The sequence below is a fragment of the Passer domesticus genome, chromosome 1 (assembly GCF_036417665.1).
Source record: "Passer domesticus isolate bPasDom1 chromosome 1, bPasDom1.hap1, whole genome shotgun sequence".
In the NCBI taxonomy this organism is placed as follows: domain Eukaryota; kingdom Metazoa; phylum Chordata; class Aves; order Passeriformes; family Passeridae; genus Passer; species Passer domesticus.
The window spans coordinates 19,134,220-19,161,532 of NC_087474.1; the positions used below are offsets into that span (position 1 = coordinate 19,134,220).

General features: G+C 37.5%; 1 protein-coding gene across 5 annotated transcripts in view; it reads right to left on the reverse strand.

Moving 5' to 3' along the window:
* Positions 1-27,313, reverse strand: part of CACNB2 (calcium voltage-gated channel auxiliary subunit beta 2) — a 246,585-nt gene that overhangs the window by 192,980 nt on the left and 26,292 nt on the right. The window lies entirely within an intron of this gene.

Here is a 27,313-nt window from a genome sequence, read left to right on the forward strand (position 1 = left end):
TCTGTCCTTATTACTAACCAAAGAATAAATGTATTCGAAAAGACAATTACTTGATGTTTTACAATTGTTTTGTGAAGCTTTTATAGATACTAAGATGCTGCAAAGTTTTAAGAATTCACTGCTATGAAAAAGCAAACATAAAAACATTTTTAAAAAGCATGACAAAATTTTCCTCTTAGGATAGTCTCACTAACTTCCAAAGCTTTTTACAAACATTCACTTAATAATTACCAAACCTCTTGGACTCTTGGAAAACAACTGTCTATTTCTACTGAATTGTGTTACTGATTGGCAAACCATAATATAATGAATGGAGAAGTTCAAATGCAACAAAACCTACATTTTTTAAGAAGATCAGAGTACCCAGTGATAAATCTTTCTTACAAAACCAAGCAAACAGAAAATGGAAACTTCTTTTAAAAATATATGTCACAGCTTATTTAAAATAATTTTTTTCTAGGAAATAAGTTCAGTACAATAAAAGCAGCTGGTGCAATATGAGTGGATTTCTGCAAATTATGGGCAATATTTCACTACTTCCAACCAAACAGGATGAACAATCACCTTTTAGAGTAGTTTCCTAATAAAGCTTATGTCTCCCGCTTTGTACTGGGCTCATTTATCAGTTTCAATAGTGTTTGACCTCACTAAGCATTAATTTCCTACAGCTTTGCTTAAATGAGTAGCCAAATAAAAAGAAACTGTAGGTTCCATAGGAAACACTGAGGGACAAACATGGCAACCATTACACAAAGTGCCTCAGTTTTGGACAAAATGCCTTACTAACTAAGGCTAAATGTATTTGAATCAATTTTGAAACAGCAAAATAAATCCTACTTCATTATTAAAGTTTCAGCACACTTCATTAAAGTAATTCAAAACATTCTTCCTTCTCCAAACAGACCCAACACCCAAAAACAATGTCTGCATTACGCAATGGCAAGTGGAAAAAACCACGTGTTAATGCCAGTTTTGTGGCACTCTCTGAGCTTTGCCAGTCTCTGCAGGGATGTGGCTTCCCCAGCCCCTGTCTCTATGGACAGCTTCCATACCCCAGACCATGAAAGCCCAGAAATCCTTGAGCTCCAAGGCTGGGGTCATAGGGTAGGAGACAGAGAGAGAGACAGCAAACCACAAGGTACACCTCTGCCACCCTTTGGGCTCTGCCAAATCAGAGACTTTTTTCAAATTAGCATTTTGCAAGCAAAACACGGCAGAATTAGGAGACATCAAGTTTCATCCTAGCAAACATACCCCATGACAAACAAGACAACTACAAGGATGAGAATGCCACAATGGCTGTGCTGAGTATTATTGTCTGGAGTTGGCTATGTTCCCAAGGTTCCCATGGACCACACTGAACACTGGTGGGTAAAGGCTGAGGGGCAGAAAAAAAAAGAGAGGAAGAGAAAAGGATATGCTTCTGAAGGTGACTTCTTTGAAATTTTAAAGTGTAAATGGATGAAAAGTAGAAGAAAAAGAGTCAGTGCTTAGAGAATAGCAGTAAGCAGCAGGAAAGCTTGGACTGGTTTCATAGCAAAGAAGGGTAACCTGGGCAACTCTGATGGAAACAGATTTTTTTATTATTTATTTATTTTTAATAGGGACTTTCAAATATTTTTCCCCATTTTATTTTAGGCACTTCCAAAGCAACTCAATAAAAACTCAAATAAAGCACCTTGGATCTCTTCAGTGTCCAAAAAAGGATGCAACATGTGAATGAACAAGAATTTCCAGATGGCACATCTCATGAACTCAAATAAGACATCCCTGGGGTATTAACTAATGAAATCTCTACTTCCTCCAGCTACTTGTTGCTTGGAAGAATTCAGATGGCACCAAAGCATTTTGCTGGAAATGAAAACACTCTAAACCTCACAGTCCTACTTTGCCTGAAACCTGATGCAGTGTCAGGAAGCCCCTGTCTCCTGAGACAGACTCCATACATGATAATTTAAGCCTGACTAATCTTGGCTTCTCTGTTTGGATGGCATGTTGTTTTGATAACAGAGTGATCAGAAGTTCAAACAGACTGGAATGAGGAAAGAGTAGCAGAAGAGGGAGTGCAGGCTTTATAGCCATACAGCCTATAAATCATAAAGAATACAGCCCGTCATTGTGAAATGCAGCAGGTCACTATAATTTTTTTTCTTCTAGAGGCATAATCAGTTCAAAATTGTTACCAGTTGCAAACAAAAGTATAATATAGAAATCAAACTGTAGTGTGTTGCAAATACTTTTACATTTCCTTGTAGATGCCACTTTGAATCCTGAAATGAGTGTATTGATTGACATGAAATGGTGACTCAAATAACCAAAAAATAGAAACTCCATTCTGAAAAGAAATGTGAGCAAATAACTAAAAAGATGTCAGGATTCAAACCCGGTCCTATATAAAATAAATTTTTAACTACTACAGCTTAAGAAAGTAAATTTGGTTCCAATAAAAGGAAAAATCAAACTTTTTTACACAAACAGTTCACAGAATAAAGCATTATGAATCCCAAATCTTTTGTTTGATCTGTAACAACATGTTTAGTTTCTGTATTCTTAAACTACTAAATTAAAATAAAACAAAATAAAACAAAATAAAATAAAATAAAATAAAATAAAATAAAATAAAATATCATGTGCCTTGAAAGCAAAACCTTTGTTTCAAAGCCAGAACTTAAATTTCCCTGTGCCAACTTCATTAATTTACTGTGTAGCTTAATATCCGGTAGGGCTCTGCTGTCAGCCAGCCAAATGCTTTCCAACTGCCCACCAGGCCCTCCTCAGGGAAGGACTGGGAATTGGCACTGGAATCCTTCCCAGATGAACAAACACAGGCCCCTTCCCACACCTGCCAGCAGTCTGGCCTGGATAGAAAGTGGCTGCTGGGGTCACAGGAGAGCTGGGGATAGGACATGTGTCCCCCTCACCGTGTGCTGCCCAGCACAGTCCCTGGCACTGCTGCACCCCTGCTAAAATCCACAGGAGTTCCAGACCTGGGACCTGCTCCTGGAGCAGATGGTCCAGTTTACCCCACTTTAAATTATCCCTGGAAGAAGGCTTGGGGTAGCCCAAGAATATCTAATTTCAATCTGTTGAACACCACCGAGGCTGGTCATGAATGGTTAAAAACGGCAAAGAGAGGCCAGCATACCTTTTCACACTTCTGTGCTATACAACAGCGCCGGTATGGTATTTCAATCTCTGCTTCATGAAAGTCAAAACAGAACAAATCTTTATGCAAAAAGATGTTCTGCTATCCCCTTCAGTCTCTCACCTACACTTCACAGTGCATAAAAACCTTAACTTCTGCTAATTCAGGAGTGTCTATCCTTACTTGAGGACAATCTCTTCCATAAATGCATGCTCTAGCACTTTTAAAAAGCAATACAGTACGTCTGCTCTTCTCATCACAGCTTTACCAGGTCACTACAAGCAGTTACATAAATCTTGCTTTCTGCTATCACTTGACATCATTCACTCTTTTTAGAACATTTCCTCATACAAAAAAGATGATTGTCATAGGCTTGACAGATTTTTTTTTCACATATGCAGAGGGCAGAAGTAAGGTGTCACCTAACTGCATGCAATAATTAATATGTTTTGGAAGCAGAACCAAGGGATATAAATAACCTTCCATGACCAATCTTATACTCACACTGTTTTTCCACAGAGGATTACTAGTGCAGTTTACTTCATTTACAAAATGGCTGATTTAGTGACTGCATATTGCTTTGGTTACAATAGAGCACATAAATCATATTAGCAAAGAGCGCAGTTGGATTCAGATCAATTGTAGATGTGTTCCTGCATAGCATCAGGTAAGTTGTGACACTTGGTAACAGGCTAAGCACCACTGCCATGTGGCACACACCAAATGCCTGCTCCTGGACAATTACCAGCTTGGTTTCATTCACAGATGAAATGAGTCAGAAAGATGTGTCCCAAATTCTATTTGTCCAGGATCATGGACACAGGAAAGCTTGTACATCTTATGCTTAGCCATGCTCTCCAGCTTGCCTGTAATGTGACACCAATAATCAACATAGTAAGTTTGTGAGCTGGTTTTTGAAAAAAACCCCAGCACTAACAAACCCACAATATTCAGAAGGGTAATGAAAATATTTTAGAGCTTTACTTTTTTATACCAGGGATTGAAACTAATTCTGAATTTAAAGCTCTTTCTCCTTTGAAACACAACTCAACTGTGGTTCCTAAAGGAAGCACTAATAATCAATTTGAAAAGTGTTGCTTTACATACCTACCCATTCTTGCAACTATTTTATAGGTAAAAAATGTTTAAAAATATTAAAGAAAAACAAAGACAGAGGGTAAAATCTACACATTAGTCTATTCCCTAATTTTCATCTTCAGGAAAGTAAGGAGAGCAAACAGGAGCTAGAAAGAAAGAGGCCAACACATCTTTCACATTATGAGCAGGGTAGGTGAAGAGGATGTACCTTGAACACACTTCCCTCAGCAAATTAAATACAGAAGTGACAGTGCTAATACAGTGGCAAACGGGTCCACACTGTGGAGAAAGAGGCATCTCACAAAAAACGCTTCTCAACACACCCCTATGTCTGAGAATAAGCAAGAGCATTACTGGACACCAGTGACTCATGGAGATGAGTATCTGCTCACAGATGTCACTTTGTTGGCACTGCACTCATCACAAGGACAGCAACCTTCCACTCACTGGTAGGCTCCCGTTCTCAGAGCCAAACTACCTTGACAAAGATTGGAGAAAACAAACCCACAATTACAATTCCAATCCTGAATGACTTCTTTTTCCTTTTTTCCTTTTCCCTTCAGATGGCTTGGGGGTTTTCTTCCACCAAGGGAAACGATAGCTGCAGCAATTAACTGTATTCACAGTATAGGAAATCGTTTCATACAGCTGCTGCCACACACACAATAGGCAAGAATGGTGCTGGCATCAAACAAAGGACAAGGCACTTTTCTCTTGAATGAAGTAATTAGTTGTCAAGCACGTTTATAGACTTCCTGTTTGAACTGATATTATGCTCCAGCAAATTGTGTAGATTTAATTGCCACTAGGAATCTCTACATTATACACACCATTTTTGTTAAAATGTAGCAAAGCAAGTTTTGTTTCCTCCAAGTTTGATTTGGAATTTAGTTCTGTTTGCTACATCTTACACAAAAATTGTAACAGATGAGCAATGGTGGGAATGCTAAAATTAACTCAAAACAGCTCCAGAATTCTGGAAGAAAACAAATAAGGATATTTTTCCTTTCCCTTTTTTTTAAGTTAAAAATAAATTTTCCATTTATTTTGCTTAAACAAAACCCAAACAATCAAAACAAACAAAAAATCACACCCAAAAACTTCCCACCAAAACATACAAAAAACCCCAACACACCACCGTAGTTTAATCTTTTCATTTTCAGTCTACTTTTCACCATCTAGAATATTACTTGAGAGATTATTTGTAATACTTGATAATTTTCATTGCTTCCAACTGTGCACAGTACTTCAAGGAACTCAAACAGAGCAAAGCATGTGTTCCAAAGGGATTGCAAAGTAATTTTTAGAAGTAGTACAAAGTGGGGGAGGAAAGCACAAAGACAGAAGAAAGCCATTAGTAAAATCAACCAGAACTCTATCACCAAGAATAAGACATACTAATCAACAAACTGATAAAAAGGTTTTTCAGTTAATATTCACAGCATGCTGAGCCACTAAAGTCAATTTCACACTCAGAAGCAAATGATTTAGACCTACAACCATTTTCAGCAAAGATGCAATAATTTCATGAGCAGCTTTATTCTACATTGACTCAACTCTTCAACAGAGAAACTTTCACTTCTAGAAATAAATGCATACCTAAGACCGCATCTTGTATTCCACTGTGACAAATATTAGAGAAACTTACCTTTAGAGTTAATTATAAAGCATTGCTACATCAAGTATCTCTTAAAAATAAAAATAAAATCCCTGCACCACTGGTAATACTTTGCCTGCAGTAAACACTGACCTAAACCCCACAAATCACATGGGCATCATTTTGTGGTTTTGCTTTTAAGGTGTTATTTTGACTCTAACCTTTCTTTAAGAAAAATAGAGAGGTTATTTCCATGCTAATTTGCAACCAGACACTAGATGTCTCTCCCTGAAGAGGCACCAATAAGCTCTTGCTCCTCTTCTGACCCTACAAAGACATCCTGCAGTCCTACTCCAACTTTACGGCAATATTCTCTGGGTTTTCAAAAGCCAGTACAGCTCGTCACAACCAAAGAAGCAAGAGATGTCTCACTTTTGCTGAAGGGGGATAAAGACAACCAGAAAGACAGAAATGCAACAGCCTTCCTTGAGGTATAAAGGAAATCTCTGTAGGAAGAGTCTTGTACATAAACTACAAAGACTTTAAAAAGGGTCTTGGAGTCTTTTAACGGTCCTTAAAAAAACCCTCAATGGTTTGGTTTTGTTTTTTTTTTGTTGGCTTTCAAGTGTTCTAAAAAGTCACTTAAGAACTAAAATAGTACAAAGAAGCTCCAGGTATAAGAAATAAATGAAAACCACTTCATCAGTAAAGACTATGTTAATTGCTACATTAGTAACTACATAACTACAGAAAGTAAAACTATACTCAAAATTATAGACACGCCTGAAATAATATATTTAAATGTAGTCCAGTCAATAACTGAAAATTATTTCTGCCAGCATGGTACAAGTAACATTTCCTGCTCAAGAACACATTATGTGTGACTCAGTAATGAACTGTGAATTCTATGGTTACTATGACTTTTCTGTTTTCCCTAGATAACAGTGATACAAAGAAGCAACTAAATCATGACTTATAAAAAAATAAAACATCTTAGTTTTTTAAGAACAATCTCTGGGCTACATGTTACTAGATAACCAATGAGCATCTATCTGCATACCTACATTCAATACTATCCACATGGACATATATTTTAAGACAAAGATTGATTTTGAAAACAGCCCAAACCATAAACACAGCACAGCAGTCTTAGTAGCGTCCTTAAAACCACAACCACTTAAAATAACATTAATATACCCAGATGTTTCCAGATGTCAGACTCTTAATACATCCTGGATGACTAGGCTCAATTATCTAGATTAGAGGTCTTTCATTTTCATTAGCTCACATACAACAATGACAAAAAACAATGAATGAGGTAGAACAAAAACATATGTTGCCCTCCATTTCAATTTTGACTCCTACAGAAACGTTTCAGACAGCTTTTCTCAATGCTGTAGTGCCTTGGGTGATTTAATTTTTAATTAAGCAAGCTAGTTAAACGAGACTTTAACTTTTAATATGAAAAATTACACTGAAATGTGTATTTACTGTTAGAGGGTCTGCAATATAGTATTGGCTCATATTGGAATATATCCTCTCTTTTGTAAATATGAACAAAGTATTAGAATTATGGAAATCCATGTTATTAGAATACAACAGAGCACACCCATCCATGGTCCTTACAGACTGTGACAGTTGCTGTTCTTTCAGCAAAGCACCCATGAGAAGTACAAACCTTGCCAGTGCCATTTGTAATGTGTGTTGGAAAGGGTGCAATTTAGAAGCCAGTTTAACAAGACAGACATATCCCTCTCTCATAGACTAAAGAACTGTGCTGTGCACTCACAGCCCTGTGATTTAATGTTTCTCCAAGATGCAAAAATTTGTATTTTTTTCTAAACAAAGGCATGAGACCTAAACCAGAAGCTTCAATTATTAAGGTTTAGGCTCAATTACAAGAAAAAAGTAGGTTCATTTACAAAAAAAAAAAAAAACCCAGAAAAATAAGTGATTACAAAACCACAAAAAACAGTGGAAAGTGTAAGTGTCATGACTACCTCCTGATTCAGCTGCTCCAGTGACAGGTAATGGGCATCTGTGCTATTCAACTTCAGCACTGTCAATCGCATGAAGAAAAAATTAAATTCACCACACTTAACTTCATATATTTATTGCCTTGAAAAGAATCCAAGGTGAAGGTTTTCTGAGAGACTTTAACTTGCTGTAACTCTGCTGGAAACTCAGCAAAGTGAAAAGGAGAAAGTATATGAAGGTCCTGAAGTGCATGGAGCATAAATTTTTGTCACAGCTGGCAGGCAAACCTTCCAGAGATGGTGCCCACCCAAGACCTGCTGTTTATAAACAGTAATGTGGGAGATGTGGTGCTGAGCTCATCTTGGCACAGCAGACACAAAACTATAAAGAGTTTTTGATCCTGGGTGAAATAAAGAAGGGGGTGAAGAAAACCTCTGCCTTGGAAGATGCACATTGGTCTGTTCAGGACACTGAGTGATGATAATGCATATCTTGTTGCACTTCCAAGGAGCACAGATCACTTCTCCAGAATTCCTCTCAACAGAACAAAAAAGTTTTCTTTATTCTTCTTAACTGGAGGTTAAAAATCTTAAAGAACATTTCACATCTGAAAAGGAGATCCTGATGTTTACAAAAGTATACTTCCAGAAGGCATATTTCACTTCCCAAGAACTTCTCTTAGCAGAACAAGTTTTTTTATTCTTCTTTACTGGAGACCAGATAATAAACAAGATTTCACATCTGAAAAGCAAGTGTCATTAAGGTATTATGTTTCAAAATGTGCTCTGTTTCATGACTCAGTCTCTTCCTTGTAACAACTTTACCAAAACCATACACAGATGCACCCTGATGGTACCATTTTCCCACCTGAAGAGCAGGGGGTTGGTGAAGCCTCAGGATGTAGCTAGCATCATCTCAACACTCCTTGCTGTTTATTACTGAAAATGTGCAGGGAAAGTGGAAGGAGGATTTTGGAGCCTCTCTGGGATGACAGTACTTGGGAACAAATAAAATCTCCATGGAATTCTCTTCCTTTGCAGCGTGTGCAGCAGGGGAACATGGCGGTGCGGCAGGCTGAGGTGCTGTGCTATCCCAACAGCTGCAAACTGACTGCTGATCCCCCAGGACAGCCCTTCCAGGGATGCTCAGCCCAGAGGGGAGGCAAAGAGCCACCATGCTCCTAGCTTGGGGACTCCTCCTGATGCTTCAGATCCTGGGCAACTCTGTTACTTTTATGCTGCATTGGTAATTGGGGTTTGAGCAAAATAAATTAAGTAGGAGCTAGTACTAACCAAGTCTGGCAACAGGCGATGGATCACTGAACATTTTGCCATATTCTACATCCTCACTAGCCTGCTTCACATAAGGCTTTTGTTCTGGATACAACTATTCTGCATGAAAAATAATCTCATCTTCGCCTTAGGATAATGACAGGATCATCGTTTTCACTGAGGGCTCATTCATTCACCCTTGTAACATTTCCTGAAAATCTAATTTTTGAAGTCTTACAGGAGTTGGTTTAATTTTTAGTTGCCAAATCCAGTTATGAAGACTGCAACACGGAAGTGTTACAAGTCTTACACCCCACCTCACCGTGGTTTTATTTCAGGCTGGCAGAAGGATGAAGGTTGGAGGCCGGGACAGCTGCGCTCCAGCTTGTTCACACTCAGCGGTCCCAACTGCTGCGCCTTTGGGGGCTGCCGGAAGGCCACAGCTGCCACTGGCAACTGCAGGCTGCAAAACCAGCTCCTCTGGTTGGTGTAGCCTCCCTGCAAACATGAGGTTTCTGCATTCAGAGGCTCTGGGTGCCTTCTATACACTCGTTCTCAGTCAGGGAGTATGCTACAGCAGGAAAAACAATTCCGCCTAACAGTGAGTTATTTTCTTCTAATATTACAGCATTTAAAGAAAGCTTTATCTGCCGTTAAATTAACTTTGCAACAAATTTCTGCCAAACTGTTGAATCCAACAGTTGGTGGCAGAAAGCATTAATTAGCATGTCACATTACTCTGTCTCCTCTTAGAGAGTATTGACTGCAAGTTAACTATTACATGAGGTATCACAAAAAAATCTAAATGACACTTTACACATAGCAGCTCTCTGCACACCATAGCAACAGAGAGAGATTGAAGTAAAATGGTCTGGTTTCTATAGCAACTATCACACAGGCCATCTGTAATCAAAAGAAAACCTAGCAGAGGAAACAAAATGGGGGATTTTGTACTGTAGAAGACTATTCATGTACTTAAAATATACCACTCCTTACTGTTCATTCTGTTCTAATCCCAAAATATTATTTAAATGCAAGAAATCTGCAAAAGCTTCTGAAAAAAACCTTTTACTTAATGAAATAGTAATTAAAGCTCACCAGCACTATCTCCATCACTACAAAATACACCCTTTCAAAACATCCAATGTTTTTCAGACACCAGACATATGATCCCCAAGATCCAGAATCCATGAGCTGATCAAGTATTTGGTTATTATTTTATTCTGAAACTCAAATACCATAAGAGAGATACCAGTACTATACATCTATCTACTATACAGAATTGCTTTTAGCAAGATAGCATTTCAGACAGAAACATTTAATCACACTTTCTCTAAAATATACATAAAGATTTATCTAACTGAAAAAAAACTCCAAAGAAATACAGATGTAAGAAAATAACAAAGAAAAAAGAAATTAAAACCCCAGTAACCAGAGAGGAATTTTTTGTCATGCAGTTCATGTCCTGAGCAGAACAATATTATATTAACGCACACCACACGTGAGTGGAAGGTAAATTCAGTGTTAATGATGCAAGGCACTCACTCCTTTACCTTTCAGTATTTTAAATCCAGATAATATAAAAGGTACTCTTACTTCTAGATAGGGAACTCTTTTAATAATAAATGCAACTTTTGGTAGAAATTAACTGGATATACATAAGCTTTTAATAGATTCCAGAACTAACAATCAGTGAATAAAACTTATTCTTTGACATTGGTCCATTTCTTTCACTTGGGAAAATGCTAATTTGCAGAACATCTATCATCCACATGCTGAAGGTAAGTATTTCAGCCTCCTGGGCTCATGCAAAGTAGAGAGGGGCAATCTGGAGTAACAAAATTCAGTTCTTCAGTATGGAGAAGGGGCACTAGGAGATCACCATGGTGATCTGATCCTATCGGGTTTATTCCTCACAAGAGTTTCCCTGACAGACACTTAAACCCACTTCCCCAACATGAGGATGGGCTAAACCACAGATGCTCAGCCTATTACCTGGATGGTCTGCATGTCCCCCTGGCACTTCCCTGGGACAAAGCAGAAGGATGACTAGATGGCAGCACTGGTGACTGCTCCACCGCACATTGTCCTTCCCTGCTCTGTTCTGCCTGAGGCACCAAGATTAGAAGAAACAGAAATCTCTAGTCAAGGTGATGGCTGAGAGAAAATAATTATTGCTAAATATTCATCAAGGTTGCAAACCTACTCCCTGCCTGCATCCAAACAGTGCTGGAAAAAGCACACAGACTAATGAATTGCTGTGGCATGGCTGCACATTCCCTGTCACCATCCTTTCCACCCTTCACCCATGGAAGAAAACAGCCTATCCAGGGCTGCTCCTTCTGGTGACATAAAAACTGCCACACTAAACACCAGTGTCTGATCCTACACCAAATGAAAAAGAAACACAGCCTAACCCAGACAGCAACATACAACAGGAAAAAGCCCAACAACCCAACAATCAGATTTTCATCACTAGGTGTTTTTATTTCTATGAGAAATACAGGCTTGCATTGGCACTCAAAGGTGTAAGTTACTTGACTGAGTACAGTACTACAAGAGAGTTTAGAATGAGTCTTGTAAGAAGAGTTCAACCCAATGCTAAAGACCATCTCTCATGTTACAGACCTACTTCACCCCTTTTGCAAAGACATCTATATTTATTTACATGTGAAAGCAATTTTAACACCCAAGCAGTGTTAGCTTGGATCTATAATTATCCTGAAAAATAACAACCAACTATAGTCAGTGTAGATTCCCTCACAGATACAGGAAAAACTGAATAGATCTAAAGCATTGTTTTCATCATTTTTTTCACAAATACATCTCATGGTTTTCTCACATTCTTAACATCAATGAACATAGAAGCAAATGTTAAGATGCTGCACATCCCTCCTGATAACACATACATGTGGGGAGCAGCTTGCAAAAGCATATCCTCTGGCTGCATAAGGACCTTGTACTACTAACAATCTACTTTTTTTTCCCCCAAAGGCCAAGAAAAAATCATATCTTCTAATAGATTTGAACGATGTGCAAAAAATTGAAGACTAACTGAAGAAAAACTACACCTTTATCTATGATAGTAACAAGTTTTATAAAATGTACTAGCACTTAGGGAAGAAAGAAGTGGGGAGATTGTGAAATGCTAAGGAGGAAGCTTTTAAATGGCTTATCTAAGGAAGTCAGTAACACCAAAAGGAGATTATAGTCTTGGCTGCTTCTCCATTAGCAATCATGCAGCACCACAGAAACCATTCAGCAGAACAACAAAAAATCAGTGCCAATGCCCATGTAGGCCTCCACTGTCACGGAAAGGTTTTTATTTCAGACAAGATTGAATCTTGGACAAAATGTTTAAAATGTTTACTGGCACACATATTATTCAACCACTGGTTTGGACCCTACTAGAACCATAAAGGATTGAGGAACATTTGGGGCACACCTTGAGCTTCTGCTTTTACACAGTTGCCACTTTAGTTTCCTATCATGCTTATAAAAACCATTCCATACTAAGATTTTCTTATTTTTCAAATTTTAGAGTATTCTCAATATATAAAGAAAGAAGACCCTGAAATCTTGACATAAACCAGAGCTGACTTGTGTTCCTTCAGCAATATAATGTAAATTTTCAGCACAAAGAAATCCTATGAGTTTTGTTCAGTTTTGGTCTTTCAAACCTCAAAAGTGGAAGCATGAAAACAAATGGACCATCTATGGAGAAAACAATAATTTAGAAAAAAAATAGCAAACCTTCTTAAAACAAAATAAAAATCTTTAATAAATGTTTACTAAAAAACAGTGTTTGATACAATTGGCTTTGTATTTTCAAATACATGTCTTCAAAAGTTAATGAACATTAATAATTATACTCTCACATGTTCACAGTATCACAGAACTTCTTCCCTGCAACTGTACAACTACTACACAATTTATGGTATCTGGGAATTCTATGCTGATTCATTCATTATGTCCTAATATCTTTGATGCTATATATATATTATGAATGTATGGGCACTACCAGAAAAATTAAATTTTATGAAAAATTTTTAAATATCATGGATGAATCTTAAATACAAAATAATCCCATTGGAACAGAGATCTACTTCCAGCATATGATGGTGAAGTTTAAGATGTAATCAAAACTACTCTTATTAGAAAGTTTGCCTACATGTCTGATATCTGTAACACTGCAGCATGAGATACATTCCATTTTAAATGACACTGCAAAAGGCCAGAACTATTCCCCTAAGCTTGTCAAGACTGGCAAGATTGATAATTGTTTTAGGTAAACTTAGCATCCATGTCATGTGTATTGGACTAAATATAAAATTCAGAGAGCAGAGGGAACAAACATATTTAGAAATTAAAAATGGAATTTCACTTTCCAGACCAACAGTTCTGTATCCAAAAATACAATTCTGTAAATATTAACCATTTCACTGTCATCTGATTATTTTACAATTTATGTGTAACTTGCGCACAATTGCATGGAAAGTGGAAGTACCATTAAACTTCTTGCTGGTCTACTATTTATAGCAGAATTTCTTTAGAACTGTGGGGGTTTTTCTATAACTCTTTGAAATCCAAAGCTATTTCAGCAAGTATACAGAAAAATTAGTAATTGTGCATGGTCTTCTTCATAAATATGCTGAATAACCATTTACGACTGGTCTCAGCTTATTAAATCTTCCTTTAAATTTAATTAGATTGATAACATAAATTCAATATTCATTAACAAAGTTTCTTTTGTCTTAACATTTTTAACTTCAGAATTTAGAAGATGCAGAACACATTTGCACTGCAGTCAAAGCCAGTTTTCTTCTCATCAGAGCCAAAGTCAACACAACTGACAAATTATTCTCTATAAGCATCCTTGAATAAGTGATTTAGTACTCCATATGTACTCGCTGCAGCTTAATTCAGATGGAACCAACTAACAGCCATGCTTTTGTTTATTCACTGTATTGGGAAACTTCATGAGACATTAAAGAGTGAAGGACAAAATCAGAATTATGAAAGCACATATTTTTCATGTATTTGTGTCCTTAAGTTAGATATCCCTTGGATGACACAAGAATAAAAAAAAAAAAAATCTGTAACATTTGGCGTCACTCAGAGAATATGTTCCAGATATTATAATTACATGCAGCAAAAGACTTATCCTTGGAGCATTTTTGAAAAGACAAAAAGAGGAATCCATTTTGCATACACACACACACGCTGCTGGCCAGTCCAAGCAGCAGAATACATATTAGGAAAAAAAATACACACATACTGGCAGGGCATGGTAACTTCAGTACAACCACACCTACCTCTGTGCTATTCTAACACTAAAATGATAAAAAGATAAACATTCATATTCAAAGGGACCTAAGTCTGACTGCTGAACAGAAAAAAAAGACAAACTTACTTCACAAAGTATCTATGCAATTTAAAATTTTTAAATTAATGTACTTAAATTGTACTTAAATTAATAAAAAACGTTCTCCTGTAGTAATTACGGATGCAGTACCTTAGCCATTAAAAGATTCATACGCATTATGCTTCTCTAACAGCAACTGATATTTTAGAAACTACACCTAGACATATTTTCTGTTTCCCTGAATACGTTGACAGATATCACAAAAACAGATTACCCAAATATGGCACACTTTTGTCATCAGAAAAACATTATAATTTACTCCTAAAGAAACCTATTGTACTTCTACAATGAATATTATTACATTCTGAATTTTTTTAAAAAAACTTATAATATATTGTAGGAAATTCTAATGCTACTTTACTCTGTAAATAACTGGCAATTCCTGGGCAGTAACGATTATAAAGAACTATCCCTTGTGCAATAAATACAGGGACACAGAGTTGTCTCAGCAGTGATCATGAAGAGAGAAAGAATTACAGAAACCAGCTATAGCAGCTTCTCTAAACTATGTCCCAAATGCACATGCATTTGTGTCTTGCATTTACAGTATGCTTTGCTCAATTATTACTGAAGCAGTGATGATTGCTTATCCTCCCTCGTCTGATTCTTCGATCACCATCTCTGATTAATATAGTTAACCTAGCTTCTAGAAGACTTCTGTAGTGGCAAGAATAAAAATAATTCAAATAAACCAGAGAGAACAAAAAGCACTTTGAAAACTCAAATGATTATATAGATGCTAACTCCCTTCCTCTTTTTTTTTCTTCCTATGATAATTTATACTGTGTATATTCTTTAATGTGTTAGTCAAAAAAAAAAACAAAAACCTCAAAAACTCCCTAATTTTATATTCAACAGATTAATCTATCATGTTCACATATCTGGAATAATGCTTCCTTGTAGTATCTTTCTGCTTTCTTGCCAACTTTCAATAACACCTTTGAGTACTTTTTATCACTTTCAGCAGGATTTCCATAAGATGCCAATTGCAGCATCTAGCTCAGCTTCACAGAGATTACAACTGAATGCACAGTATTTTGTCTTTTTAATTTAAAAAATTAAACGTGAGTTCAGGTGAATTCATTTTCATGCACAGAATAGTGTGCATTAAATTTCATTGTTAATTTTTAAATGTGTCTTAAGTGTTTGCTTTATATATGACTACACCATTTCCTTAAGTAGGCCAAGAGTAGATCACTGGACACTGATGTTTACAACCTGATTATCTGAACTGCTGGCAGCCTCTTTGTAGGCAACTGAAGTGTCATGTTTTACTGATCAGTGAGGCAATTTAGCAATAACACAATATTTATTAATTCTTGCAATCCAGCACTAGTGCCATCAAATACCATATGAAAACTCTGTAAGCTCTGACAGCTTTTCATTCAATTTCTTGCATGGTAAAGAGATACTCCTCTGAACCACAAGAAGAAGAAATATTTCATTAAATTCTCCAGGAAAACAGGATTATTGTGGCTATATTGTGAAGGATCAGTACCAAAAAATTTTATATATTTTCTGTTTAAATAAACTATAGAAATAATAGCTGACTCTCCAACAAATTATTGCTAATAGCAGACATAATAAAAATGCATAAAATATCATGTAATGCTCTACCAAATATCACAGTTTCACTTGCTAGACACTATATAGACAGAAATTATACAATTCTGGTCCTAAAGTTATAATTATTCCCGGCATTTCTTCAGAGAAATACATGAAATAAAAGGTTATGTAACAATTAAAATCATTTCGACATGAGTGGAGAACAGAATGTTGGGGGGTAAACATAACTCAGTTCCCATGCCATTAAGAAAGGCAGTCTTCACAAACAATAAAATATTCCAACTATCTGCTTTTATAGCAGTTTCCTTCATGCTCATGGTAAGTCAAACCTACAACACCCATTTTGTATACACTCATACTGAACATTTGAGCTTCACAGTCAAATGCTCCATGCCCCGGTGTCTTAATCTTAAGTCTCACCTTTATATAACCATAACAAATTCCCTGTTATGTCAGACTTCAGAGACATTATTAGAAAGTTTACTCGAACACTGCTTGGACACCAGCAAAATATTTATAACAAATAACTTTGGGAGAGCAAATTCAATGAGCAAATCATTTAAAGGGAGCATGTAACACGAGTTAATGTCCATATTTATATAATAATTCATTATTATTTAGAAGATATTATTTTAAAAAATCAACAGAAAGTATCACAAAAAAAGCCAAGCCTGGTAACTTTAAAAAAATTTCCTCTAAAATATGCAGCTGAAGGCTATCTACTGTTTTTATCTGTTTCTTCTTTATATACATGCTTAGAAAGATTTCTGCTGGAGTGTTTTTAATAAATAAAATAATGGTTCCATAAAATTATCGAATACAGGCACACACAATCATTAAATGGCATTATTCAAACTGAACTACTGTCATAAAAAATTCCATAAAAATATTATCTTCTCATTGCCATTCCCATTTTGCATTTTGCAGTCTGATGGCTTTCTGCACAGCTGAGGGTGTGGTCTAAACTGGTGAGCAGCAGCACGATGCCATCCTGATCATGTTTCCCCATGGCAAGCAACAGCAAGAATGATTCCACACTAGTGCTCTGGCCAGCCATATGGAATTATCTGCTGAAATGTATATCTCTCCCCAGTATCACATGAATAATGCATTAGCTGTTTAACTGTGTAGGATTTATCTTTGAAAATATAGGCTTAGCTCTCAAACAGCACTCTAACCAGTTTTGTCATATGCTATCCAAAGCAGCACAACACTAGGTTTCTTCTGCTGTTCTAAAATATTTGCTTGGTGCTTCTAGCTATGACTATCTCCTGTTAGAACTTTTCATAGGGAAAAAAATGGGATTTTACATTTATTTTCTTAACTTAAACAAAAATATTTTTTCAGATTTGTGTGTTTAGTACACTGACAGAAAAGATTTTGACAAAAAAAGCAAAGTGCAAATGACTACGTTTTACTTTAAATATGTAGCCCAGACCCGTGACACATTTAATATGTGAATGCAAGGATGGTAAAATGGGCTCAGAGCTGTTCAGTGGAGTTAATGGCAGCCTAAACCAGGAAATCTTACACTGGGCTGTCGTAAGTCCCTGTGTATTTCATATCCCAAACATTTCATTAGCCAGTGTCCCAGATTCCCTAAGCTTCTTCATGCAGCAGACTCCTATTCTGGGCAGCACCACAGTGCTCCCTGCTTACACCAGTATCCTCTCCTACCTCTACCTCAGCTTCAGGTGACAGCAGGTGTCTTGAACCTACACATGTGCTTGTTGCCCCATGACAAGCTTCACATCCACTGACCCTGTCACCGCTGCCATAAAGAGAGGGCAAAGGTCAGATTTCACCCATCTGCACTGTGGAACCATCCCTGTCCGTCTGCTGCCCACACCCTCCTCTGTTTTTCACAAATTCAGCATAAAATTAACATTTTTAAGACCTCCACTGCACTGCCAAATTTGATAGAATAGACAATGATTTTGCAGCAAAGTGGTGACTTCACTGATAGGTTAATCTGAAAAATCTAGGATGCAATAAACATTGGAGATGACGCAATTACGTGGAAACTTGGCCTGACTAAATTAATTTAAGCTAAGCACACAGATCTATTTAAAGGGGGAACTAGGTAGTACTTGAATACTTTGGAAAGGAGAAAACTAGAAAGGATCATGAACAATACTGGTTTCACAGAAAGACTTTTTCTAAGCAGGTCTGTAGCTTAGAAGGTCATAATGATTTTGAACCTACAAAGAAATGTAAAGAGAGAGCAAGTAGGTGGTGTTATGGTTATCAGCAAGATTAAGTGATAATGTGTGCAGGACAAACATCCACGCATCTTTTAGGCTGCTGATGAAAACTGTAAAATTTTAGAGGAGTGCCAGAAAAATTACTTCAGGCATGTTAAGGCAGTTGAGTCTGTTTATTACAGTAAGAAAGTTAAAGAGATGACTTGACAAGGATTACACGTAAGCTGGAGCAGGAAGGGCTTATAACAGTAAACAGGTCTTTAATCTAGCAGAAAATGTCAAAACAAAAGCAAAGGATTAGAAACTGAATCTAGACAAATTAGGTGAGACTGTCTTTTGGACAGTCATTAAGAACAAATTTAGATGGCACAGCTTTAAAAAATGAGGGGAGGGCACCAAAGTGGGTGAAAGGGTTTTTTTAGCATCAAAATTAAGAGAAGAAATTTGTGATGATCATCATTAACCACATAAATACTGAAGTGTAATAAAACACATTTGATGCGCTTAAGTAATTCAAATAATGTAAGGTCTAAATAATGTAACTGGAGACACAAACAATAAACCTGATTCAGAATGTTCTGATTTCAGAAAAAGCCTTTTGTAAACTATTCTCAACCTCATGGTTTCTTCTCCTCCTTAAATCTTGGTGTTTATTTATGAAACCTTCTAATTTTCATCTAGAATCTGAAATCTTACATATAACTTGAGTTTGTGTTTTGGATAATTTGGCATTTAATGTGCCATTTTCCACTCCTTGGTTTGCTGAAGGGAGGTTGCTGGGCCTCTCTGAAACTAATCTGCTGTTCTCTGTTTCACAATTCAGTGTCTCCTGAGTCACCACTTATATTTGCCTGAATTATGGCTCCTCATTATGAGCAATGATTCATAATTCTCCAGCTGCTCACACAGGTTTCACATTGGCCTTGGTAGACTGTGACTGTGGAGGGCTTTAGCACTGGAAGGTAAGTCATGGAGCACACTTGCTTCCCCTCTTTTAACACCACCTTTTACTGACCATGGCAGGGACAAATTGTAAGAAGCAGCTGTTTCCTGATGGAACATTCACCTCCAAAACTAATGGTTTACCTCAAGTTCAGATATTAAAGTACTAAACTGCAGGCCAGCTTGAGGAGCCACATCATTTCCTGTTACTGGCTTGATTCAGGATGATACATTTATAAAGCAGGACTCACCCAGGCACCAATCACAATGAAATCATAGAATGGCCTGGGCTGGAAGGGACCTTAGACATCATCTAGTTCCCACTCCCCTGCTATAAACCAGGGACATTTCCCACTAGACCAAGTTGCTCAGAGTCCCATCCAACCTGGCCTTGGACACTTACAGGGACGGGGCAACCACAGATTCTCTGGGAAATCTGTGCCAGGGCCTCACCACCCTCACAGTAAAGAATTATGGAGTGGTGGGCAGAACGCCCCTCCTCTAACTACTGCTTACATCTCTTTTGGTGCAGCCCAGGACACATTTGGCTTTGGGAGGTGAATGCACACAGCTGGGTCATGTCCCACCTTTCTTGACATCAACACCCCCGGTCCTTCTGAGCAGGACTGCTCTGCATCCCTAACCTGTGCTGATACTGGAGGTTGCCCCAACCCAGGTAAAGCACCTTGTACTTGATCTTGTTAAAACTCTTAAGATTCCTATGGGCCACTTCTCAAACTTGTCCAGGTCCCTCTGGATGGCATCCTGTCCTTCAGGTGTGTCAGCTGCACCACTCAGCTTGGTGTCACTGGCAAACTTGCTGAGGGTTCACTCAATCCCTTCATCTGTCATTGATGAAGACAGTAATTAACATTGGTCCCAATCATACAGGACATTAACCCATGTCCAAGTGAACCCTGTTACTATCAGATGTAGTAATCATTAATCCAGAGTAGAAGAAAGCTGTTGTGATTTTTGGCTTATTTCAACAATTAAAACAATCATAGAAAACTTACAAAGCATTAGGCAGTCTGACTTGTAAATAAATTCACACATGATTCAAAGTTTGTACGCAAACCCCCTAAGGGAATTGCAAAATTTTGACAAATAAGGAAAAAAAAATTTAACTTTTGACAAGTAAGATGCTACTGAGAAGAGTGAACACAAATCAGACTGCTTCAGATGCATGATATCCACCACTACTAATTCCTACAAGTTTATTATCAATCTAAATTGCTCCTGATCACAAACAGAAACAAGAGCTGCGCATTCTTTGGGAAAGAGCAACTTCCATTCATAATGTATTCTGAATATATGTGAAAATGACACACAGCTGCACTCCCCGAAGAAGGCATGATATAACAAATGTTGGGAATGAGCCAATGTTGCAGATTCCAGGTCCTTTTAGGGATGCTTCCTGATTGCATCAAAGAAAGCACCAAGAGCAGAAACTGTGGTGTAAATGCATAGATTATGCAGAGGAGCCCATCTGAATCAAACTTAGTTTCTTTAGGTGAGATCTGTCAGACTGACCTGGAACTTCAATAATTTCAATAACTTCAATCAATGAAGTTATTCTCATGGAGAAAAGGAGCAGAGCAGAATGGGAAACCACAAGAGGCTATGCAGAAGAACACCTTGACAGTAAATAAACCCCAAATACTTGGCTGAGCATTTCACTTGTTCTTAATTAAGCACATGCACACTTTAAGGGAAACCACATTGGAAATAATCTTCCCCTGTGCCCCATTCAGGCTGGGCTCCCCAACTGAACATAATTCTGCTATTAGTAGGGGCAGTCATTTGCCACTAAGGATTCCCCATTCATAGGCTAAGACTGGTAAGAAATGGTGGCTTTTTCATCTGTATGATGATGTTGGCTGGCCACTGCCTAGCCTGGATTGTTTCTAGAGAAAAGGAACCAGAATTTCCTAGTCCATTACACTGGCATTTCTTGCAAGCACTACTGGCACTTTAAAGAGAGAATAGTGGAATATCTGAGTCATATGAAGTGATGCCAGAAATGAAAAGGAGGGAGAGAGACAAAGAAAAAAAAAGAAAAAGACACTCAAGATCCATAAATCTACCAGAAGTCCCTGAATATAAAGGCTGGGGAATGAATAGCATTCATACTGCTTTGCTAGAAAACAAACTGTATTTAGTCTAGGCATCTAATGAAGCTGCAGGTTCTAACTTCTGTTTACTTTCTGTCACCAGGCAGAATCTGCTGTATCTCAAGTTGAAAAGTTCATAAACTAAACATTATTTTAAAAGTTCAAGAACTACACACACATCATTATATAATGCAAGTGCTTAGTATCCAGAATACACTGAAAGTTTGCCTCTTGACAGTCCTAAAAAGGCAGAAATATTTTTAAAGCATTGATTTATCATCTTGTATCCTTACTAACAATAGCTTTCTTTATTTCTTCATAAATGGTTTATTGCTTTCATTTACCTCACATCAAAACACTAATGGAAATCATTCTAAACTTATTTGTATCTACTTGAAAGTATTAAGATGAAGAAACTTCCAGAGAACATATTTTCTAATGAATTCCATCTTTTTTTAGCTAAATTAAATGTTCAGAGGCCTTAAAGAATATTGGGATGTACTTTAGCTGAGTTTTAAAAACAATAAAAAGACCTTCTGAATATAAGCAAAGAACTCCTGTACATGTGCCAAGAATTTGTCAACTCTATCAACATGATTAATTGTTTCATTTTGAAAGGGGCCATGTACACATACAACCCTGAAACACATGAGGTTCTGCACATGAAGTCAGCAACAGCAAAAAGAACTCAGGAAACATTAAGAACTAAACAGCAAGAACTGTTCCCAGCTATTAAACAAAGAAAAGGAGAGGAGTGTGCCAAAGTGGTGCTTTCACAGAGCTGTATGTCTATGTTCTGAAAATGTATGTTCAGAAGCATCAGAGAAAAGCAATAAATTATGCCAAGATTAAATCTCAAAGTTTTGAAAATAACCCTTTCCTTTTCGTGACTCCATATTTGAAGATGCCCAGTGGGACTGATTTCCTCTTAATCTGGCATTAAAAACCAGCCTCAAGAATGCTGGACACATTATCACAATTGCTCATTAGCCAATCATATCTTACATTCAGCAACACTGAATGTTATCTGGATAAAGAGATATAAAAGATGCACTCTTCAAGTGCGACTCCAGAATTCCCTCACACTTCATTTTTTTCATTTAGTAAATAAGGAAGTTATTTGACCAATAGGAAAATCAATTACTGGAGGCTAAGATTTAGAGTCTGTTCATAGCAAGAAATAATTTTTAGAAGTAGAAAGAAAACCCTGTTTCAGAAGCATTTGCTCTTCAAAATTTTAGCACCCAAGTTTTTGTGCATCTGCTGGTTTCCACTGGGGTAGAGTTGATTTTCTTCACAGTGGCTGCTATGGGCTGTGTTTTGGATTTGTGCTGAACACAGGGTTGATAATATAGAAATGTTTTTGTTGTTGAGCAGAGCTTACACAGAGCCAAGGCCTTTTCTGCTTTTGGTACTGCCACAATGGCAAGGGAGATGAGGGTGCATGGGAGGTTCAAGGAAAGACTTGAAAGGAAAGCTGGGGCAGGTGACCCAAAGTGACCAAAGGGATATTCCAGACCCTATGAAATAATGCTCAGTATATAAAGTAAGGGGAAGAAGGAGGAAGTGGTGGGGGGGTGGAATTTGGAGTGATGGTGTTCACCTTCCCAAGTCTCCATCCCCAAGTGATGGGGCCCAGCTCTCCTGCCTGAACACCTGCCTGCCCATGGGAATCAGTGAATTCATTCTTTGTTTTGCTTTGCTTGTGTATGTGGATTTTGCTTTTCCTTTTCCTAATTAACTGTTTTTACCTCACCTCACAAGTTTTCTACCTTTTCCCCTTCTGCTTCCTTCCCCAATCCCACTGCTGGGGGAGTGAGGAGCAGCTGTATGGAACTGCACTGCTGTCAGCTGTGACACCATGTCACACTGGTTAAGGTGACAACCATCTCACCCTGACCCTTTTCTGTACGACTCAAACCTTCAACAAGAAAGACGAAAACCCTCAACATCAGAAGGTCATATTTTCCAGCAGAGTCAAGGCACTCTGTAAAAAATATTTTCAGATTCAGTGAATTGTTGTGAGACACTTGATAACTTTCTTGTTGTATTATTAACGATTTTTTCATCCAGAGACAAGAGTAATCTTTTCATTCTGTCAAGGAATTCTTCCTAACATTTCTTGATTTAAGAGTTTTTCAGAAGAACAATACTACAGAAAGAGTCAATCTGTTAGCTAGACTTTTAGCAACAATATCATATTTTTAATACAAGTTTCTTTGGGACAGACTTCTCAAGTTCAAGATAGGACTGCTGGTTAAAATTTCAGATTAAAAAAATTCAAAGCACTTATCACAAAACAAATATTTAAGGAACAGAAAGACACCTGTTCAGGATGTAGATAGCAGGCTGAGATCCAGCTTCTGGTAGATCTGGACTACTGATTTGGAGGAAAATACTTGCTGGGTAGGACACTCATCTGGTGCTTAGGAGATGCTTCAAATGCCTGCTGCACTGAGACCTGAATGGTTGGGGAACAACTGGGGAAATCCAGGGAACAACAAATGTGGAAATTTTATAGAGAAATATTAAGATGAGAAAATGTCTGGGCAACACCCCAGTCCAGAATTTTGGACATCTCCTTCTTACAGCACAGAAAAGCAAGCTTTTGTATTGCAGTGAAAGGTCAGATCATCTGATGAACCAGTCATCAAAGCCTGTCTCCCATTCCTGAGATCTCTTCTTCACTTGTTTGGAGCAACACTGAAAAATAATTTAAGTTTTTTCCAATGAAGAAAACCTATTTTACATGTGCTCTACTTGAAGCCCTCAATATTCATGCTTCTCCATGGACTGTGATATCAAATAGAATGCAATTTTCTGCAGAGGAACCAACACTAAAAATACCACAGATAGCAACAATCGTATTTCTAGCCTCACTCTCAACTGAGGCCAGTAATTTCAACTGCACACAGAAGTTCTCCTTATACTAGGGTAGCTTCAATTTATCCATTATGGATAGTGCTCAGCATTACACCTGTAAGTTGGCTATGTAGGTCAGCTTGAAACAGATACTCTCATTCCACTCAACCCCCCTGAAGATGACAGTGACATACATAAACTTTTCCCTAGTTAAAGCAGAAAGGGTTCCCATGATATGCACCACCCTTCCAGGGCTTGACAGTTACCACCTCTAGACATAACAGGCTGAATCCATAAAACCCAAGCAAGCCTTCTCAGGAACAACTAAAAACAGTATGCTTATAATTGCTAACAAATACATTACTGCAACTGCAAAAATGCCCCAGACTTTAATCTACAGTTATCCCTTTGTTGTACCTGTCCAGTCTCAGGTTTAGTGTCCTGAGTTGCTTCAGGAGGAGAAGATTCCTGCAAATCCTCAGGTTTAAGGTCTTGAATTTCTTCCACAGGAATTGTTTCCAGCTCCTCCTTGGGTCTAAGATTTAGAGGATCCTCTGTAACATCTGAAATATTTGGTTCCTGCAGCCTGTCCAGCGTTGGGCCCCCTGTCTCACCTCCAAGAGCCGATTCCATCGCCCACCCAGGTGTGGAGCAGGACAGAGCACTCCTTGCAGAGGGAACTCGGTGACGATAACATCGGCTCTGGCAGGGAATGGTTACAGACACCTGAACCTGCTCACAGCCAGGGGATGAAACAAGAAACACATCTGCTTAACAAGAGCCCTATGTAAAATCACCACTCTGAGCAATCTTTTACTCCGCTCATGAGCTGCATCTATCAAAGAATAGATTTCATTTTACTTGAAAGAATTATTTTAGAAGTGACTTATGAACAAAAGATAGCACAGAGGGTCTTCTGAGAAGAGAGCTCTAGGAATTGCAGGGGTGAGACAGAGCCAAAACTGATACAAATTACTCGGGATTGCTGAGTTTTAGTTCATTGATACTAGTGTGGACTAAGGAGTCTTTTTGAGACTTCCAGTAATCATCCCTAGAGTTAGAAGTAACTCCAAAATGGGGGCAGGAACAGACATGGAAAGAAATTTCTACCACTCTGCAAGCATCCTCAAGAACACAGAGAGGAGATGGGAAGGAAGCTACATCTCAGACTAGACTAGATCTAGACTAGATGCAAGGAAGACACCTTTACGATGAGGGCAGATGCCCCATCCCAGGAAACATGCAAGGCCAGGCTGGACATGGCTCTCAGCAACCTGATCCAGTTGAAGATGTCCCTGCTTATTGGGATAACACTAGATGACTTTCAAAGGTTCTTTCCAACCCAAACTATATGATCTATGAAACACTTCAAACTCTGACCAGTGTGGTGGGACTCACTCCAGCACTGCTGCAGCTCTCAGGCTCAAAGCTCAAGTAACATGAAAAAGGAGAGTTAAACAGTGGAAATTACATTTAGTGGTACACCAAATACAACATACTGTGGTAGGAATTCACTAACTAGATTAATCCAGTTTAAGTAGAAGACAATGCAAACTTCTAATAAGAAGATTACCTATCGAATGCAGGTAACCAAATATGTAGTATTAGAAAGGTTGAATGGAAAGGACAAATGGAAAAGCAAAGAGCAAACCTGTCTACATCTTCAATCAATTTAATGTGTTTAACTAGCATTTTTACGAACTAACAGAATAGCAATAAAAACATATTTATTTACTTCCTTTTTAGAAAAAAGAAAATTCCTTTTTTGCCACATCTCTTAAATTAAAAGTATATGTATGAAAACTTAAGTTACATAAATGAGGTTCCATTATGAAAGTATTATGGCAACTTGATAATTGGTACAATCATTAATAGTCAATCAGTAATTACAATCATATTAATAATATTGTTAATACTGCTCAACTATTTTCCTGCAGGATTATTCAGAAAAGGTAGTACCTGGTAGATATTAAACAATGCATGCAGACTAACAATAATTTTTTTTAATTGCTTAGCATGCAAATGAAACAAGTTAATGGGGGTTAAATTTTAGTCAGTGCATGATTATTTTTTCAGGCTAACATACACACGCCTCATTGCCTTTCACGAATTGTCCAGATAGATATATATCTCAGCATCTGTATCTAAAATATTAAGGACAGTAAGATAGTTATTTTAGATTACTCAGAGAAAAATATATGGAAAATGAAAAGAAAAAATGCCGCTTGGTCTCATAATAACAATGGTATCAAAATATTTGGTGATGCCTCCCATACCTAAAACCAGGCAACTAGCACGTTAACTTTTGATGTTACTGAAAAAACTTAAAACTCCTCATCCTTTCATTATTTTATTCCGTTACAGTTCATATTCAATTTTGCTTAGTTTTGGAAATAAGCACACATAATTTAGAAAACAATGCACAGATTTCTGCATAATATATTATATGTAATGCATCTTGATCCCAGAGAACATTTTATTTTCTTACAGCGTTTGGCTTCCTTTCTTGTGAAGCAAAAACAGAGCCATAAATTTAAAAGCATCATGACCAAAACCAGTCTGTGTATCTAAAACTTCCACAAAAGCAAGAATAAAAATGAAATATGTTTAACTTTCACAAGCCTTTAGTAGTCTAGCATGGCAGCCAGCATCTTTAGATCAGGGTGGAAAGTCCAGGTTATTCCACAGGTAAAATAAATAAAGAACTATGATAGGCTCTGTACAAGGAATAGAAAAAAAGGCATGCCTCCAGAATTAAAGATATACTAAGTACACTACTCGGTGTCATCAATTTGATCAATTTTTTTTGAATAGCTGTGTGTTATCAGCTAAAGAAACAGATGGATGACACAATGTGGTGTGGAGGCAGCAAGGGAAAGACCTGGAGCACAGCAGCTGTGGAGCAACACATAGAGCTTAGATGCAGAACTGCTAGAGACCACTAGCAGGGCAAACAGATTTTTTTTCCCAATGTTTTGAATAAATATATATGTAAAAAATTACTATGAAAACCTTCAATGCATACAATTTTAGATTTTCTTCCGTAAATGATGGACACTTTTACTATTGTTCTTAACATAGTAGCTAGATTTTAACTCACAGGATTAAAAAA